Below are 20,591 nucleotides of genomic sequence, written 5' to 3'. Positions count from 1 at the left end.
CGATTTCAATCCGTATCACTCTCGGGATACTCGGGACCCCGTACGAATATACCAACAAGTCTAATAACATAATACGGACTTACTCGGGATTTCGTATCACGTCAAACAATGCTGGAATTACAATTCACACCCCGATTCGAACTTTGAGTTTTAAACTTTTTAATTTGCAAATCTCGTGCCAACATATATTAAATGAATCCGGAATGACTTCAAATTTGGCACACAAGTCATAAATGACATAACAGAGCTGTTCAAATTTCCAGAATCGGATTCCGACTCCGATATCAAAATGTCAACCCCCATGGTCAAACTTGGAAATCTTTAGCCTTTAAATTACTAGTTTCCGTTAAATGGTCATAACTTGAGCTAGAGACCTCCAAATTAAATTTCGGGCATACGCCCAAGTTCCAAATCACGATACAGAGCTACCGGAACTGCCAAAATACTTATCCGGATCCGTTTGCTCAAAATATTGACCAAAGTCAACTCAGTTGAGTTTTAAAGCTGTATTTGATATTTTAATCCATTTTTCACATAAAAACTTTCCGAAAAATTTTACGGACTGCGCACGCAAGTCGAGGAATGATAAATGGTGCTTTTCGAGGTCTTAGAACACAGAATTACGTATTAAATTTATAGATGACATTTTGGGTCATCACAATCGGCTTGCCTAGTATTGAGATAGGTGTCATTACGATATGTTAGGATTTTGGGTCGTGATAAACTGTTGCTTACTAGCTAAGATCTTAAGAGGAAAAGTCTGGTGATTTCGGACAAATATGTATGAAAATGGAGCACAAGTAGAGAAAAAAAGAAGGAAAAAAATATTATCTTTCGTTTGATCCTTACTATGAGTTTTGCCGTTTCAACATACCATGGACCAATAAAAATATCATGTGACTTTTCAATTTCTTTCTATCAATCTATCGATCTATATTTTTATAAAAGTGGAAAGGCCTAAACTAAAAAGTCAAAAGATTTTTTTACCCTTCTAACTAACCTAAACATCCTACTTAAATATATAAAAATAATAATTTGTATTAATTAAAAAAAACAGAAAACGGGAAAGAAGAAAAAACTGTGTTGTGCCTTTTCCTAAACGTTGTGTCCATTCTAAATTTGTACTTCTCCACTAATTAACTTCTTTTAATTTATGTTTCAATCATTGGAGCCACACCCATTAGAAGGGTCTCAGAAACAGCCAAATTAAAGAAGAAAACAAGCCATTTTTCTTATTGCCTCCTATTCTTCTATCACATGGGGATTCCACTGAATCGTCTATTTGAGGCGATATCTCCTCTTCATCTTATTAGTACCATTTTTTTGTACTTCTGAAACTAATGGATTTTTGGCCACTTTTACTAAATTGGTTGAAAATTTGTGTGTATTTTACTTAGTTTTATCATGTGCGTGTTAGTCTAAGAAAACTTACACTAACTTGAATATATTCTTTGGTCAATACAATAATTTGATCATATCTGTTCAGGCTAGTGGTTATGTCAATCCATCTTTGCCAACAAGCCAAGTGAAAGAAATGATCACAAGGTGTCACCTGAACATGAGTAAGCCAAAACTAACTATGCCTGTCATTTTATTTTGTAACTAAAATCACATTCTAATAGGAATCCTAAATTAAGCGAAACTTTCTTTGTGAATATATATAGTACCACACAATATTTTGTAATTGAGTAAATCAGTAATAGCAGTCATGCAAATAAAATAGTCATTTGCATGATTTGCATCCTGATCAAACCACATAATAATTTGGCTTACATTAGGTATGTAATGGTAAAATTCAATTATTTTTTCTACTTTCAGCAAATAATATTTTCGAGAGATTTAACTGACAAAGCAGTAGCAAACCAGACATGGAATAAACCACCGAAATCCAAGATAGTACTGCAAAAGAAGAATTGATGTCTACTATGTCATAAAAATACACAAGCATATGCACCAATATAATTTGTATCAGACTCTAAACGCATGAAATTGTAAGGGCAGTCAAACACATATAGTGGAATGGCTAGGCGAGTTATGCTCATCCCCAAGATGTTGAGTCACAATGATATTAATTACAATTCAGGTATTTGAAAAGGAGTGTAAAAGAAGAAGAAGAAGAAGAAGAATAGGGCGCAGAAAGGAGAGGGAGATGAAAAGTACTAGATGCAAATGCTTCGACGTTGTTTTAGCACTCTATCTTCATTATTTTCCCGAATAAATCTTTATCTTCTACCGAGTCAAAGTTGTACAAATACAAAACCAACAACAACAATTACTGAAAAAGGAATTCCAAAGAAGTGGCCGAAATAGCAAAAACTACTACTAAAGAAACGTCTCTTTCTCCCTCGATCCAATCATCTTCACATCGATAGACAAGCCACAATATGTTTGTGTTGATTATTCACAAAAAATTGTACTTTATTCTTTCATATAAAATTATTTACTCAAAATTTTATTTTAGTATGTTATTATGTTACAAAATCATGTATTATCTGACTCGGCATAAATATGCAATGCACATGGTTAGATATATGTGTATATATATATATATATATATATATATATATATATATATATATATAGTGCTAGGTCAAGACAATGAATGCATATACACTTTGATCAGGTTTTATTTTCTTCCCTTCGCTTAGAAAGTAATATCCTCTAATTCTTTCAGTTAATCTTTCTATTTATCTTTTGTTAAGGGTTGATTGTGTGACTTATGGTTGTCTAGGTATACACCAAAGATCGACGGTTCAAAGATATCAAATCTACCGATTGACCGAGTATATCCGACATAAGTTTACTACGGAAAGTTCAAAGGGAAACCTACTTATCCAGATGCAATTAATCCTTGCTTGTAAATCACACAGTTTTTTCATGCATACTTCCGTGATATAGCCATTCCCCATTCATGTGGGGGATTGTTGAGGTTTTATTTTTTAAGATGTAATATTCTTAAAATGAGGGTGAATGGGAAATGGAGGGAAAATGAAATTTTGAGTAAAATTTTAAGTTTCCCCCTCTTAACAATGAGACATTGTCCCATATTGGAAGTGGAAGACATTTTTGGTGGGTATATATATAATTGCTCTTCTTGTAGCTCTTAAAGAGTTAAGAAGAAAGCAAGCCTCGCGCCGTCGTCGTCGTCGCTCGCTCGGCTCGGCTTCGGCTACGGCTACGGCTTCGGCTTCGGCTTCGGCTTTGGATTTGGATTTGGATTTGGTCAAATGTAATGGTCTTCCCACCATGAAGTGCTTGCTCCACAAATATGAAGTGCTTATGTAATGCTTGATCCACCATGAAGGGTGGACGTTTGGTCTTGCACTCCTTCTTGGCTGCTATATATATATGAGCAGCAAATGTTGAAGAAATACTCAACTCGCTACACTAGTGTGTTATTCGTTCTATCCTGGGAGGAAATAATCCATTACCTTGGGTACTAGGAGGGGATTAAATTCCTTAAGGAAACACTGTGAATTCAGTGGGCTCGAATTTATTATTATTATTTTATTACGTTAACTTATATTTTGCAGAATTAATATTTACAAATACAGCAATATTGACCGGGAATAACAATCTTAAGGAATTTAATATTTATTTCTGTACTTGTGTTATTCTTATTATTCTGCAAACTAAAACCTTTGTGGTTTGTGTACTCCCGTTTTGGAGAGTTAAGCCTTCGTGGCGTTTTGTTGGATATTAAAATCTACGTGATTTTTACTCCAGTTTGAAAACGTGTATTAAACGTTTGTTTGTGTCATTCTTTTACAGAAAAGATGATGACTGAAAACGAAAACCAAGCTGTTCCGATGGCGACTGCCAACGCAACGACAAGCCGAACACCGGCGTTGGCACCGGCAGAAAAACCCGGAAAATTTTTCGGGATTGATTTCAAACGCTGGCAGCAGAAGATGTTCTTCTACTTAACTACGTTATGTCTACAGAAGTTCATCAAGGAAGATGTTCCTGATCTGCCGGATAAAACTCCAGATAATGAACGCTTTCTCGTGATTGAAGCGTGGAAGCATTCTGATTTTTTATGCAAGAATTATATTCTTAGCGGACTGGATGATAATCTGTATAATGTATACAGTAGCATGGAGACATCCAAAGAATTGTGGAATGCGCTTGAAAAGAAATATAAGACTGAAGATGCCGGGATGAAGAAATTCGTTGCCGCAAAATTTCTGGACTACAAAATGATAGATAGCAAGTCTGTTATTACTCAAGTCCAGGAATTGCAAGTGATTATTCATGATCTACTTGCTGAAGGTCTTGTAATCAACGAAGCATTCCAAGTAGCAGCAATGATTGAGAAGTTGCCTCCGTTGTGGAAGGACTTCAAAAATTATTTAAAACACAAACGAAAGGAAATGTCCCTTGAAGATCTCATTGTTCGGTTGAGAATCGAAGAGGACAATAAAGCTGCTGAAAGGAGAGGCCGTGGAAATTCAACAATAATGGGAGCAAATATTGTTGAAGCTAACAAAAAGAGGAAGAAGGCTTCTGGTCCGAAATACAACCCAAGCAAGAAGCGGTTCAGTGGAAACTGCTACAACTGTGGGGAAACCGGACATAAATCTACGGAGTGTCGTGCTCCGAAGAAAGACAAGAAAAGGGATCAAGCAAACATGGTAGTAAACCCTGATGATGTTGATAACTTGTGTGCCATGCTCTCTGAATGTAACTTGGTGGGAAATCCTAAACTATGGTGGTTTGATTCAGGAGCCACTCGCCATGTTTGTGCAGTTAGAGAGGCTTTTGCTACCTATGCTCTTGCTGAACCCGGAGAGACAGTTTATATGGGAAATGCTTCAACAGCAAAAGTTGAAGGATATGGGAAGGTATTTCTAAAAATGACTTCTGGCAAGGTCATGACTTTGAACAATGTCCTTCATGTTCCCGAAATGAGAAAGAATTTAGTCTCTACTGGACTTCTTGTTAAGCACGGTTTTAAGTGCGTTTTTGTATCCAACAAGGTTGTAATTAGTAAGAATGGAATATTTGTGGGAAAAGGTTACCTCACCGAGGGCCTTTTCAATCTAAATGTAATGGTTGTTGAAAATAATAATAATATTTCAGCTTCTTCTTACTTACTTGAGTCAAATGATTTATGGCATGTACGTTTGGGTCATGTCAATTATAAAACCTTGCGGAAAATGATTAACTTGGAAGTACTGCCCAAGTTTGAATGCGAAAAATCAAAATGTCAAATATGTGTGGAATCTAAGTATGTTAAACATCCTTATAAGTCAGTTGAAAGGAATTCAAATCCTTTAGACTTAATTCACACAGATATTTGTGACATGAAGTCAATACCATCTCGCGGTGGAAAGAAGTATTTCATAACTTTTATTGACGATGGTACTCGATATTGCTATGTTTACTTACTGAATAGTAAAGATGAAGCAATAGACGCATTCAGGCAATACAAAAATGAAGTTGAAACGCAACTTAACAAGAAAGTAAAAATGATAAGAAGTGATAGGGGTGGTGAATATGAATCTCCTTTTGAAGAAATATGTTTAGAATATGGAATTATTCATCAAACAACAGCCCCTTACACGCCCCAATCTAATGGGATTGCGGAAAGAAAGAATCGCACATTAAAGGAGATGATGAATGCGTTGTTGATAAGTTCTGGTTTGCCACAGAACTTGTGGGGGAAGCCATTCTTACGGCTAATCGAATATTAAATCGAGTGCCCCATAGCAAAACACAATCCATTCCTTATGAACAATGGAAAGGAAGGAAGCCCAACTTGAATTATTTTAAAGTGTGGGGGTGTTTGGCAAAAGTGCAAGTTCCTAAACCCAAAAGGGTAAAGATAGGACCGAAAACCGTTGATTGTGTTTTCATAGGATATGCGACAAATAGTAAAGCATATCGATTTCTGGTTCATAAATCAGAAAATCCCGACATTCATAATAATACGGTTATAGAATCAGATAATGCTGAGTTTTTTAAAAATATATATCCGTATAAAAAGGAATGTGAATCGTTTGGTGAAGGATCTAAACGACCTCGGGAAGAAACAAAAGAAAGTACATGTAATCAGGAGAATCCAAGACGTAGTAAACGTCAAAGAACGTCTACTTCATTTGGACCAGATTTTGTGACTTTCTTATTGGAGAATGAGCCTCAAACATTTAAAGAAGCTATGACTTCTTCGGAATCATTGTTTTGGAAAGAGGCAGTCAATAGTGAAATAGAATCCATATTGAACAACCATACATGGGAATTGGTTGATCTTCCTCCTGGAAATAAACCTTTGGGTTCTAAATGGATTTTTAAGAGAAAAATCAAAGATGATGGCACTATTGATAAATTCAAGGCAAGGCTCGTAGTCAAAGGGTATAGACAACGAGAAGGTCTAGACTACTTTGATACATACTCTCCAGTTACAAGAATTACGTCCATACGGATGTTAGTAGCATTAGCTGCAGTGTATGGTCTTGAAATTCATCAAATGGATGTTAAGACGGCCTTCTTAAATGGAGAGTTGGAGGAAGAAATTTACATGGAACAACCTGAAGGGTTTGTGGTTCCAGGTAAAGAAAAGAAGGTATGTAGACTTGTTAAGTCTCTTTACGGACTAAAACAAGCACCCAAACAATGGCATGCGAAATTTGACCAAACAATGTTGTCAAATGGTTTTAAGATAAATGAATGTGATAAATGCGTGTACATTAAAAATGTTCCAAATCACATAGTCATTGTTTGCCTATATGTGGATGATATGTTGATAATGAGTAATGACATTGCCAACATAAATGCTACTAAGCGTATGCTCAATAGCAAGTTTGATATGAAAGACTTGGGAGTTGCTGATTTAATTCTGGGAATTAAGATCAATAAGACTCCTCAAGGTCTGGCATTGTCACAATCTCATTATATTAAGACAGTACTTGAAAAATTCAAGCACTTGGGCTTTAAAGTTGCAAAGACTCCAATTGACGTGAATCTTGCATTAGCAAAGAACAAAGGCCAAAGCATATCACAATTGGATTATGCTCGTGTATTGGGATGCTTAATGTATATCATGAATTGTACACGACCAGACATAGCTTGTGCTATAAGTAAACTGAGTCGATATACGAGCAATCCAGGCCAATCTCATTGGATGGCAATGAAACGAGTTTTGGGATATTTAGAACATACCCAGAACTTTGAATTGCACTACAGTAATTTCCCTGCGGTGATTGAGGGATACTGTGATGCAAATTGGATCACCGGTTCAACTGATTCTAAGTCCACGAGTGGATATGTATTCACTATTGGTGGAGGAGCGGTATCTTGGAAGTCGTCCAAACAAACATGTATTGCCCGCTCTACAATGGAGGCTGAATTCATAGCCTTAGATAAAGCCGGTGAAGAAGCTGAATGGCTCCGGAATTTCTTGGAAGACATTCCATTTTGGCCCAAACCGTTGGCACCAATATGCATACATTGTGATAGTCAAGCGGCAATTGGAAGGGCTGGGAGCGTCATGTATAACGGTAAATCTCGTCATATACGACGAAGACATAAAATCGTTAGGCAATTACTCTCTAGAGGAATTATCACAATTGACTATGTAAAGTCAAGTGATAATGTGTCGGATCCACTTACAAAAGGCCTAACTAGAGAGGTAGTTGAGAAATCATCAAGGGGAATGGGGCTATGGCCGAGAACAAGTCATTGTGGCGGTAACTCTACCTAGAAGACTGGAGATCCCAAGATCTAGGTTCAAAGAGATCAAACAAAGTCATTAATGACGGTTCAACATTGTCAAATAAAATTTTAGTCCATTCTCGTGATGAGACAATGTTCAGTACCAAGGATAAAGCATTAAGGCTTTTTAATGATTTCTAAATTTGATACGGGGTATATCAAATAGTGTATCTACAGGATGACACGTTTAGGAATCACCTATTTAAGTGTGAAGTGTGAGCCGCTTCAAGGAGAACTTTGTAAGGCCAGTTTTCTACGCACTTATGAAACCAGGCGGTGTTCATGGCTGAAACGAACACAACAATGAGAACCAAAGACGGTTAAGGGTTGATTGTGTGACTTATGGTTGTCTAGGTATACACCAAAGATCGACGGTTCAAAGATATCAAATCTACCAATTGACCGAGTATATCCGACATAAGTTTACTACGGAAAGTTCAAAGGGAAACCTACTTATCCAGATGCAATTAATCCTTGCTTGTAAATCACACAGTTTTTCATGCATACTTCCGTGATATAGCCATTCCCCATTCATGTGGGGGATTGTTGAGGTTTTATTTTTTAAGATGTAATATTCTTAAAATGAGGGTGAATGGGAAATGGAGGGAAAATGAAATTTTGAGTAAAATTTTAAGTTTCCCCCTCTTAACAATGAGACATTGTCCCATATTGGAAGTGGAAGACATTTTTGGTGGGTATATATATAATTGCTCTTCTTGTAGCTCTTAAAGAGTTAAGAAGAAAGCAAGCCTCGCGCCGTCGTCGTCGCTCGCTCGCTCGGCTACGACTTCGGCTTCGGCTTCGGATTCGAATTTGGATTTGGATTTGGATTTGGATTTGGTCAAATGATCGATTGATTGATTAATTTTTTGGACCAAATTTATTTGTTAATAGTAAATATTAACGTAAGATTATCCGTATTTGTAAACGGATATTTTCCAATCCGTGTATTGATAATTTGGCAGCCGGATAATGGTCTTCCCACCATGAAGTGCTTGCTCCACAAATATGAAGTGCTTGCTCCACAAATATGTAATGCTTGATCCACCATGAAGGGTGGACGTTTGGTCTTGCACTCCTTCTTGGCTGCTATATATATATGAGCAGCAAATGTTGAAGAAATACTCAACTCAACATACAATTCGCTCAACAAATTGGCTATACATTGCATTCCTTCCTCTCAGAACTTCCATACGTTTTTCTGAGTATATACCCCTTCGTTCTGCATTGTTTTTTAACTTCAAACAAAGCAACTGTAAGTGTGATTTGCTACCGAACTTTGTGTTCGCCGAAACACTGGGGTTTGAAGTACCGCTACACCAGTGTGTTATTCGTTCTATCCTGGGAGGAAATAATCCATTACCTTGGGTACTAGGAGGGGATTAAATTCCTTAAGGAAACACTGTGAATTCAGTGGGCTCGAATTTATTATTATTGTTTTATTACGTTAACTTATATTTTGCAGAATTAATATTTACAAATACAGCAATATTGACCGGGAATAACAGTAATAACTAAACAAAGGGTGAAAATTGTTCACACCTAACTTTGCATTAAAAATTAAACTCTCCTCTCAACTTGTAAATCTGAAGAACAAGTTTATTGAATCGTGTATTGGAATGTTAAAATTTGAAGAACAAGTTTATGTTTCAGAATTTATATTTCGAAATTTGAAGTTGAATTCAATAGACTGAACTACTTAAGATTCGAATTTCTGAAGTTACATTTGAAAGATAGAAGAACTTCAAATTTGATTTCTGAAGTTGTATTGAAGAGATTAAACTACTTCAGATTCGAATTTCTTAAGTTGCATTTGAAAGATAGAAGAACTTCAGATTTGATTTCTGAAGTTGCATCGAAGAGATTGAACCACTTCATATATGAAAGGGTACACTTTGCAAAATTTTATGCAATGTGGATATAACTTCAATGGTGGTCCCAAAAGTGAGTATATATGAAAATGCCCCTCTCAACTTTGGACAATAGACATTTATTCCTCATTGACTTTCTAAAATACCTATTTTATCCTCAACATTTATCTATCTTTCTATTTTCATTTTTAAATTCTGTTGTTATCAATTTACCCATATAATAACTAAATTTTATTTTTAAAATGAAAAAAAAGATTATCAAGAATATAATTTATTGACGTGCACTCTTGTATTTTTTATTTTATTTTTTGGATTCCAGCCTTGGCACTTTCAAGGCAGTTCACCGCCTAGCTACTTTGGATAGCTCTTTCTCATGCGCCTTCCTTGCCCGATGCGCCATTCCCAGTGTGGTTTCTGAGAGTTGGCTGCTACATTTCATTCCATTTCTTGTTTACATTTACTTCCCTTCACTTTCGGTGACCATGGGTGGCTGGACCATAAGGCCATCGCTTGGACCCCCAACTTTTTGGGATCCCGTTTTTTTCTTAAATATGTATTATTAAAAAAATATGTGTAAAATTAAATTTAAAAAAAAAATTTAGAGCGAAAGTACAATAACTTTAATGTGAGAATCTTTATATTAATAGAGAATGGAATAATTTTTAATGAATTATCTCCTTATATGAGTAGGGTAGTTATTGTTTTTTGGTCTCATTTATATCCTAACAACTAATACGGGCCCACATTATTATTTATATATTTACCTTTTTCATTCTCCCTTTTACTATTCTTATTCTCAAGTATTATATCAAGCATTACAACAAGCAAGATATCATATTTTCAAAATATCAAGCATTACAACAAGCAATCATTATATTGAAGCAATACAATACTTTTCGATATTATTATATCAACTTACCTTGATCTATAGTTTCTCACCCTTTGATTTTTGCTATTATCTATATTTTCTTGTACTTCGATTATCTTATTTATCTGTGAGAGTTACTGCTCCTTTTTAGACTGCTTTATCATGATTTATTCGCTTTCGTTACTTTCATTTTCTTACTGTATTTAATTGATTGTCTTTATCTAACCTTTTTTTTCCCATGCTTTCTCTTGAGCCGAGGGTCTTTCGGAAACAGGCTCTCTACCTCCCAAGGTAGAGGTAAGGTTTGCATAAAATCTACCTCTCCGGACCTCACTTTGTGAGTTTTCACTGGGTATGTTGTTGTATATCAACTTATCAAATTCTTGAACTGGTTTTATTATTCTACCTTTATTTTATACTTTTTCATTGAAAATTTATCGTTGATATTCTTACTTAGGGCATCTCTCTGGAATTTGGCCTTAGGCCCCCAATCTTGTTGAGACGGCCCAAAAGTCTTTTACTACTCCAAACACTTATCCAATTGTGTTAAAAATATTTTAAAGTGTTCCCATGACTTTGTCATCCTTTTGTGGGCCAGCGCCTAGTTCACGGCAAGGTAGTTACACTCTTAATTGCTCATAATTAAGGGGAAAAACAAGAGTACCTATAAAAGTTAAAATATTTACCATGTTCTACCCATAAAAGAATTCTACCCATTAAATAATTAGAATCCCCTACCCATTTAATAAATAAATGAGTATCTCAAAATAACTATCCCACGCTAATGCCCTCAACTATAAAACGCAAAAGCCGCTCAAAATTTCAGAAAATTAGCGCACAAAAATTGAGATTTCCACTAGCATCTGTTGAAGATTTGAAGATCGCCACCCTAATTTGAAGATTGGAAGTGTGAAAAAATAGAGTAAAGATGCTGATTTCTCTTTAAAATTCGAGTTTTTCTCCTTAAATTTTGTAGAAGTTGCTGATTTGACTTTGGAAGATGCTAAAACTTTTGATGCTCAAATTCACATCTTATTTTTCCGATTTTGATTTCGCAGATTACATAAGTTTAGCGCTCAAACTTCTGAATTTTTAGCTGAAAGCTTTGTTCTCAGTTTGGATATCTGGAGATCTAAAGGTTTGAATCATAGCAGCTGATTTGATTTCGAAAAATCTTCTGTTGAAATTCAGTATTTGACATCAACAATGGTGACCTAAAAGTGGATTACCCTTCCTAGTTTTCAGGTGGTGCACTCATCTTGATCTTCTCCTAAGGTGTTAGCCTCTTCAAGGATAACCCACTCTAATACCAATTGATGTTTTTAACATCAATACCACATGGGGGGGGAGTGATTTGTGTGATACCCAATTTTTCGCCTAAACTGATTATAAACTGATTATACAAGGACCAGGTTCTTCTATGTGTTCCTTAACCTACTATTGCTAAAATAGTAAATGCGAAAAGTGAAGAACACAAGTACTTTACGTGGAAAAAATGTGGCTCAAAAGGTGAAAAAATCACGACCTACATTTCAGTAGGATTTTTCCAAACTCTTCACTAAATCACTAAGCCAAAAACTGCATTTACAAAACACTTTTGTAAACCTAGGATTAACTCTAATCCCGTTGTGGCAACCAGCCTCTAACTGTTGTGACAACTTCAAGTTAACTCTAACTTGAATACTCTGAGTACCTATTACAATTGCCTCTAGATAAAGCTGAAAGGTACAGTATGAAAATACCTACTACAATTTAACTAGAATAAAAGACATACACTTGGACCTGATTCTTCTATCTGGTTCATATAACTTCAGGTTTGCACACTTGAATCACACACGACTTGCTTGCAAAATGCCTTGCTATTTTGCTCTCAATTCACGTTTAACTTCTGCTTTTGTGCCTTCTTGTTGAATGAGAAAATCCTACTATTTATAGAGTTAGTAGAGTAGAAAATAACTAGAGTTCTAATGCTACTCTTCCTTGGTGGAAGAGTTCTAATTGATCTCAACCTCTATCTCTTCCCTTATCTTGGATAGTGTTCTCTTTGATTAAGGAGTCCTTCTCCTTATCAATTATGCAACCTTTTTCGATCAGGAGATATTAATTAGACCAAGTTAAGCTTATCTCTTTCACGTGTATCCCACATGCTCGAATCTGCCCGTGTCTATGCACACAAGGGATGGACCTAGTTCATGTCTGAGCTTCCTTTGTCAATCTTCAAAACTAACCTTCACTTAGGCCAACACGTGGGTTTGATGTTAGATAATGCTAGCGATAACACATGTGAAAGTACATAGTATAACCCTACATCACTTGATTAAGGCTTGTGAAGTCTAAGTGTTCAAAATGCTTCCTTTCTTTACATAAGTGCTTGTTAACCTTTAAGTATTCTTTGATTCATCACTATGAAAGCTTTATATCCATGTCTAACTGTTAGTTGTACCTCTATGTATGAAACAACCTTATTAGGATGAACTTCTGTGAACATCAGTGATCACTCTACATATGTTTTGTTATGATCAAGCTATCTCTCATGAATTAGATTGTAGTTATGTCTCCTATAGTTAAATGTTAACTATTTTACAAGTTGAATACAACTCCATCATGCTTAGATGTTAATCTTAGTCTCTACATTTGAGTTAAACTTGTTTGATATGACATCTTCCCTGTCTTTGGCCCTTAATAACATTGTTAAACTAATCTTACAATGACTGAAATTTATCCTGTTTTTGTAAAACTATGACATTACTTGAAATATCTATATGTAGAGTTGAATGAAGGTTCTGTGTGTATCTATGCATATTTCTCATGATTTCATGCTTTTGTATACTGTCTTGAAACTACACTCAGTTCTTAATTTCCCTGTTAATCTGAATTGAATCTGGTCTTGGAGAAACCCTTTGTTGCTACTGCTTAAACACAAAAACTTGCCTATTTTATTATACTCCTATAAAGAAGTTAGTTTTACCTTCAGTTCCAAAATGAAGTGAGACTGATAGTTTGTGATCCTATTAAGCAGTCTTAGGGAATTCCATTTTTTTAATCTGCAAACCTGTAGTCATGTTATAAGTTCTGATTATCCTCTAGTATCTCTAATAATACCTATAGAGATTCCTGATTATGACTGTTTTGGCTGAATCTTTGCTGATATTTTCAAAAGGTTTCAAATAGTATTGTTAACCTATATGTGCAAGACTTAAGTTAAACTAACCTATGATTAGTCCATTAGGGCAAAAGCATATGTACCCTAAGTTGTAGCTGCTCTAAACTATGTGCTATTTGTCTATCTTTGAGATGTTTGATTATAGTTGTTTGGTTCTTTTGCAATAACAATATAATGTTGCTGCCTCTGTATGCATGTTTGGAAACTTGAGCTTCAGGTCTGTTTAATATGTTAATCATTCGCTTAGAACTGGAGGTATCGTTATAAGAAATAAAACTGTTTCAGTATTCCTTATACCATTCTGTCAAAAAAGGGTATGCTTCTATCGTAGGGAATGTTACGGTAGTTGGTTTACATTGAAAGGGCCTCATTGGCACTCAAACCTATAAGGAAGAATGAGTCGTTAGTTGTTAGAGGTATTTGGGAGTAGAGTTTGACTATAGGTTGGGCTGCTCTCCCCGGTACAAGCATTTCCCTAGGCCTCGAGACCCTTGGGAACTTTGAAGTGCCGGGGGATTCAAAGGGGGCATCGACCTTGAGTGGAGTTCTCTCCTTAGCCCTTAATTCATATACACTTGTTATTCTCTTTGGGTTTAGTGTTTAATGACGCCAAAAGGCGTTCAATGTGGATCATTTGCTATACATAACCACCACATTAGTATAACCTTCTTGGTGTTTAAATCTGTTAGTTATCTTTCCCTTATTCTTTGCTTACAAATTTCATGTATGAGCATGTATATAGTGTTGTCTTTCTAATGAATTTCTCTCTTCTTTTTTTGAACATATACAGTGGCTTGGGCCTGCTGAGTTCTTAAGGAACTCAGGCCCAAATCCAGCTTTGCTTTATCCTGGGAGTCCAGAGTCAGCTGTCATCCCTATTACTGTTGTGCCTGCCTCTTTGAGGTCCAAACACCAGAGTCCTTTCTTTCCCTTTACTCATTTATTTACTACTTTTGCTATTCTATAGCTCTACTATGTCGTTGTCCTTTATTGTGTTCCTGTTATTTTATTTCACATATATACAACAATTATATATTGGATTGAATGCTTTACTTTATGTCTTAAATCATGTAAAATAACTTAGGCAAGCTTTAAAGAGCCTAGGATTAAAAGAAGCATTAGTTAGTAAGTAACCCTCCATCCTCTAATCATGAGCTGTTATTATTAATTCATTATGCGTTGCTAACTCTTTTTAAAGATTTTGAAACCCAAAGGCCTAACAAAAGGCGGCAATCCATCTTTCAACAAAAAAAATCAAAACTGAATCACGAGCTTAATTTTCTAAAAGGAAATCAACTCCTTTCTAAGATCAAGGTGTTGCCACCCAAAACAAGGATTTTTTAAACTATTCCTTCAAGCCCAATATTTAAAAAAACGAGGTATATCTTAGGCTTATTTTCATAACATCTTCACCTCATTAGAGTAGTATGAACTTCCATGCTTTAGGAAACAAAGTGTTTTAACTTAGCTTCTCTTTTACATATTTTCATACAAACACCACATCTTTTAAAGCTCTTTTCAAGCATATATGTACTAACACTATTTTCTAAGGTTCTTCTATAAACCCATACCTCTTTAAACTAGACTCTTCCTTTATATGTATTATACCTTAATATATAGTAAGCTACACTCTTTAAACACTAGTTAAGCATTGTACAAATAATTAGTCCTAAATCTAGTCGAAGTCCTATGGAGCTACCTCAGGTAGATTTTAAGGGGTGCCTAACACCTTCCCCTTAGAAGAACAAGAACCCTTACCCATAATCTCACCGGATAGCAGACTAATGAAGAATATGACCTATAGTAATTAAATAGGTACCCTAGTATACCTTTAAATATTAGATGGTGACTCTCTTTCATCAATGATGTTGGGCATATTTCGATATGTGTTGATGTTACTTTACCCATATTTTAACCGCTTTTTGATGCTATTTGATCTTTAAAATGCCCAACATGGTTTAATTATTAGTTTTATGACTAATTGGGTTGTGTGTGATGAATTAGGGTGTTTGGAGTACAAAAATATAAAGAAAAGGTGCTCTAGGTAGAGGAAGAGGGGTTGGATTTCGTGCACCCTTAGCAGTGAAGTCGGCCCATAGCATCCGCCATAGCATCCGCACCTAGGCAAAGCTGAGAAGGAGGAACAAAGGGTGGATGCGACGCATCCACCCTAGCATGCGAAGCTGAGAAGTGGAGGACGAGGTGGATGCGACGCATCCACCCCAGCATCAATCCCTGTAGCCAAGTCGGATTAGGAATAGGAGAACTTTGGCCCACGACTTTTGTACGCAATATATAAGCTAAAAACGCCTCTTTTAGGGCATCTAACATATTGGGAAGAGGGAAAAAGCCACGACAAAGCTGTGGAGGCCGGAATTCATCAAGTTTCATCTTTCTCCTACCAAACTTAGTAATCTTTATGTTTCTTTGTATGATTTGTTGTTTGGCTACCATGTCTATATGGAGCTAAACTTCACGTTCTAGGGTTGTGGTTCTTTCATGACTATTGTTATTCGGATATTGATTTTGACTTCTTGATTTATCATATTAGTTTATTTATTCAATCTTGCGCTTATTTATTTGATTGCTTGATCACCAATTGAATATTATCTACGAATCTAGAATTGAACTCGAAAGTGGGAATTCTATATTGCATACAGGATTGAGTAGGGCAAGTTCTTGAACTCGGGCATCGGGAAACAGATTCGTGGTTAGGATAGACATATACCTAATTGCCTTGCTTGGTTGATTTACAGGAATTATAAATGCGTTCTTGTTGATTCTAACTCCATAGACATATAGGCGTTAGGTTAGCTTGAATAGGCGAGTAAGAACTCGACAGATTTTTATGAGCAATATTAACCCTGTCAACCAATAAGCTAGATAAATTAGTCGGCCAATTCAATTTAAGAATACAATAGGATTGTTAGATAGCCCATAACCCTAGATCATTTTCATTACATTGATATCATAAAAATTCTTGTTTAGATAATTATGATAGTCTAATTTAGTTAATAGTTAATCATAAGTCCTCGTGGGTTCGACATCCGACTTTTAGTCTCTTTATTACTTGACGATCGCGTATACTTGCGTGAGTGTGTTTGGTCGCAACAAGTTTTTGGCGCCGTTGCCGGGGACTTAGAAATTAGCTATTTTTCTAGATTAGACATTTTTTTTATCCATTCATTTTTTTTAGTTTAGTTAGTATTTGTTATTTATTTTAACATGGCATCTTGGAATGAAAATTATTCGAATGATGGTTATTCTTATTTTGATGATCCTTGTCCATATTGTGGAAGACCCCATTGGTGAAAAAATTATCAGAATATTTCCGGGACCGATTTGTGCGTACAATCTCAATCCTTTGAGTGGAATATTTGTAATATGTGTGGTGGTCAAGATGGCCATTGGGATGGTTGTCCTAATCCTGTTCATCCTTCTCTGAGCCCTTATTATGATCTTTCTAATAATATTTCTGAGTTTGATAGGGGTAATGAAGTGCAGGATATGGAGCCTGATGCATATATTAGGGATATTCTGAGGCAAGTAGCAGAGCAACATGATGAACTCAAAAAAGATATAAAAAGAATGAGGGCAGCAATCACAAGAATGAAGGCCAATATGGAAGAATTGAATGAAAAGAGCGAGTACCAGCAAACAGATAATTTTGAAAAAGTGGAGATTTTGAGCCATATGTCGCTGGTGGAACAATCCGAAAGATTAGAAATATATGAGGCTCAATGTGAGGAAATTACAAATGAGATGAGATACTTTATAGAAGGAAGAGCCAAATTGGGACAAGAGATCGATAAATTTGGTACTACTATTCACGACTTAGAGGCTCAATTGAATACAAAGGTTGATGCGTCTAACGCCCAACAAAACAGTAATGAGTTGTGTAAAGCTGAAAATGAGCTTATACGCCAAATTAAGGAGCTAAAAGTGGAGAGCCAATCACTCGAGAATATTTTTGTTGATGATGCCCATGTTGAGAAAAGTACACTAGAGCCATGTGAGGAAGTAGATAATGTTATATTTGAAGATTCTTGTGTATGTAAATATGAGGATGTAAAGAGTAATACAATTCTAGAGTTAGGGCGTATTGGTCCTCATTCCAATCATTTTTCCACATTGTGTTTAGATAGTAAGATAGTAATCAAGACATCTGAGCCTATGGGGGAGTCAAAGAGTGAGGATGAGAGTGCTTGTATTCTTGAATTTGTCATGCCAAAAAGCAAAAAATACATTCCTCATCTAAAGGCCGAGAAGTGTAGAGTGAAAAATTTATTACTTGGCCTGGTTATCATTGTAGCCCCACCACTGGAGCATAGCCGCAAACTGGATGCCATGTTAGGGGCTCAATTCATAAGTTCGAGGTGGAGGCAAAAAGTGATTCACGTCGTGCCGCTACGTTAAATCAGGCGCTTGTTGGGAGGCAACCCAGCTTTACTGCTTTCTTTTATTTTTGTTTATATTTTATTTTATTTTATTTTTATTATTTTGTAGTATTTATTTTTATTTTGTAGGATTATGAGCATAGGAAGCAAAACCATTAGAAGAGTGCAAAAGCGAGCTAGATGGTGAGGACTAAGTGTGGGGTGCCCACACAAAGGACGATGTCTGGGAAAAGTCTGAGTACCTCGTGAGTCGCTATTGCTTCGGCCTTTGACTTATCAGGGAGTCTCGTTTACCCTCTTATTATTTATAGTGTGCATTGAGGACATTGCAAAATTTTAAGTGTGGGGTGAGGAGATCGTTTGGATGAGTTTCTGTGCTATTTTAGCTTAGTTGTAGTACTCATTCTTAAGTGTAGTAGCTTTTGTGAAAAAAAAAACGAAAAAAGTAGAAAAATTGGACTTTTCCCGATGATTGATCTCCTAGACAATTTTCTTGAGGGATTAAAGTCTAAACAAAAATCCAAAATATGTCTTTTAGCTTTCTTTAGGTAGTAATAATCCCCTGTGATTTTTCTTTGTGCCTCGGTTCTTTTCCATGGGATGTAGTTTGAACCAGGTAGCTTTTTTCTTTCCGAGTAGATTAGGAATTTAGGGAATAAAAGGAGCAAGAATGATGAACCTAGGCGCCCTTGACTTGTTTGATAGTAACATATTTATGCTTTGGCATGTGTAGTATCTTCTGTATGATTTGAATTTATTGATGATGCCTTGTTAAATTGGATAGCATGTTTTGTGGCGCCTATGTCTCGTTTACATGACTTATGTTCACCTTGTGTTTAATACTTAATATCTCGTGGCTCCGTGAATACTTGCATTGCTTGAGAGTCGGAATGTGATCGTCTTTAGTGAGTCATGTGCCATGTGTGGTGAGGTTTTTGTGTTGTCCATGTATTGTACTTGTGTCTAGAACTTGCCCGGTATGTGAGTTGAAGCGAAATTTTAGGTGATGCTCGGTTTGAAAAATAATTTTAGGCTTTCTTTGATCTCTTTGAGCTTATTTATTATCACAAATAAAATCTATCCCTAGTTAACCCTTTTGAGCCTGTAGACCTTTTATTTGGTACCCACATTACAAGCCTATACCCTTTTTATTTTTAATTGACATTATTTTGATCCTTTTACCTCTTAAAGCACTTTAATTGTTAGATGAGCGCTAAAAGAAGTAAGAAGGGACTAAGTGTGGGGTGACTTTTGAGTGGAACCAATGAAAGAAGAAAAAAAGGGTGCACTTATTTTGTAAAATAATACGCCACTAGCGGAAATTGAAAGAAAAAAAAAAGAAGAGAAAAATCTGGAAAAAAAGAAAGAAAAATATAGATGAATAAATTATTGTCTTGTTCTTGCTAGTGGGTATGAATTAAAGTAGTGCTTAAAGAAAGAGGAAATATTGTTGGGGTGATATTATTTGTGAAATTGAAGTGGTGTTGAAGAATTTACGCTTAAGTTATTTGATGATGTGTTAAAGTGCTTAGGAGGTTGAGTCACTATTCCTAAAATATATCCTACCTTTCCCTTAGCCCACATTACAACCATGAAAAAGTCCTAATTAATTTTAGATCGAGCGAGCTTACATTAGTAGAGATTTACATTAAGGGCAAGCATATGGTACCAATTGCATGCATGTGACTTCTCTATGAGAGTGAGCGATTTTCTTTGATATATGTGAGTCATTAAAATATTTGATCATGAGATTCGAATGTGTGGATTGAACTCGCTCTCTTGTTCTTGTTGTGAGGGCACATGGTTTCACGAGGGATAGGTAACGTTATTAGACTTCTCTATGATGTTGGGTGTTCAAGCCATGAGTGCATTGTGACATTGAGTCGGTTTTTGAGGCTAGGATTGTTGTGAGCATGTTGTCTTTGTTTGAATATTTTTAAAAGAATGACACAAGTAAAGGTAAGTGCATATGATGCATATTCTAGAGCCTAGTTGTGGCAAATGACCATGGTCATAGGTGTAGTATGCTTTGAATGATAAGAGCTTAATTTTGTTTCGTCTACTATAGTGATGGTTTGTTCGAGGACGAACAAAGGTTTAAGTGTGGGGTGGTGATGTTGGGCATATTTCGATATGTGTTGATGTTACTTTACCCATGTTTTAACCGCTTTTTGATGCTATTTGATCTTTAAAATGCCCAACATGGTTTAATTATTGGTTTTATGACTAATTGAGTTGTGTGTGATGAATTAGGGTGTTTGGAGTACAAAAATATAAAGAAAAGGTGCTCTAGGTAGAGGAAGAGGGGTTGGATTTCGTGCACCCTTAGCAGTGAAGTCGGTCCATAGCATCCGCCATAGCATCCGCACCTAGGCAAAGCTGAGAAGGAGGAACAAAGGGTGGATGCGACGCATCCACCCTAGCATGCGAAGCTGAGAAGTGGAGGACGAGGTGGATGCGACGCATCCACCCCAGCATCAATCCCTGTAGCCAAGTCGGATTAGGAATAGGAGAACTTTGGCCCACGACTTTTGTACGCAATATATAAGCTAAAAATGCCTCTTTTAGGGCATCTAACA

Source organism: Nicotiana tomentosiformis, chromosome 12 (assembly GCF_000390325.3).
Source record: "Nicotiana tomentosiformis chromosome 12, ASM39032v3, whole genome shotgun sequence".
Classification (NCBI taxonomy): Eukaryota; Viridiplantae; Streptophyta; class Magnoliopsida; order Solanales; family Solanaceae; genus Nicotiana; species Nicotiana tomentosiformis.
This window is presented reverse-complemented; position numbering follows the sequence as displayed.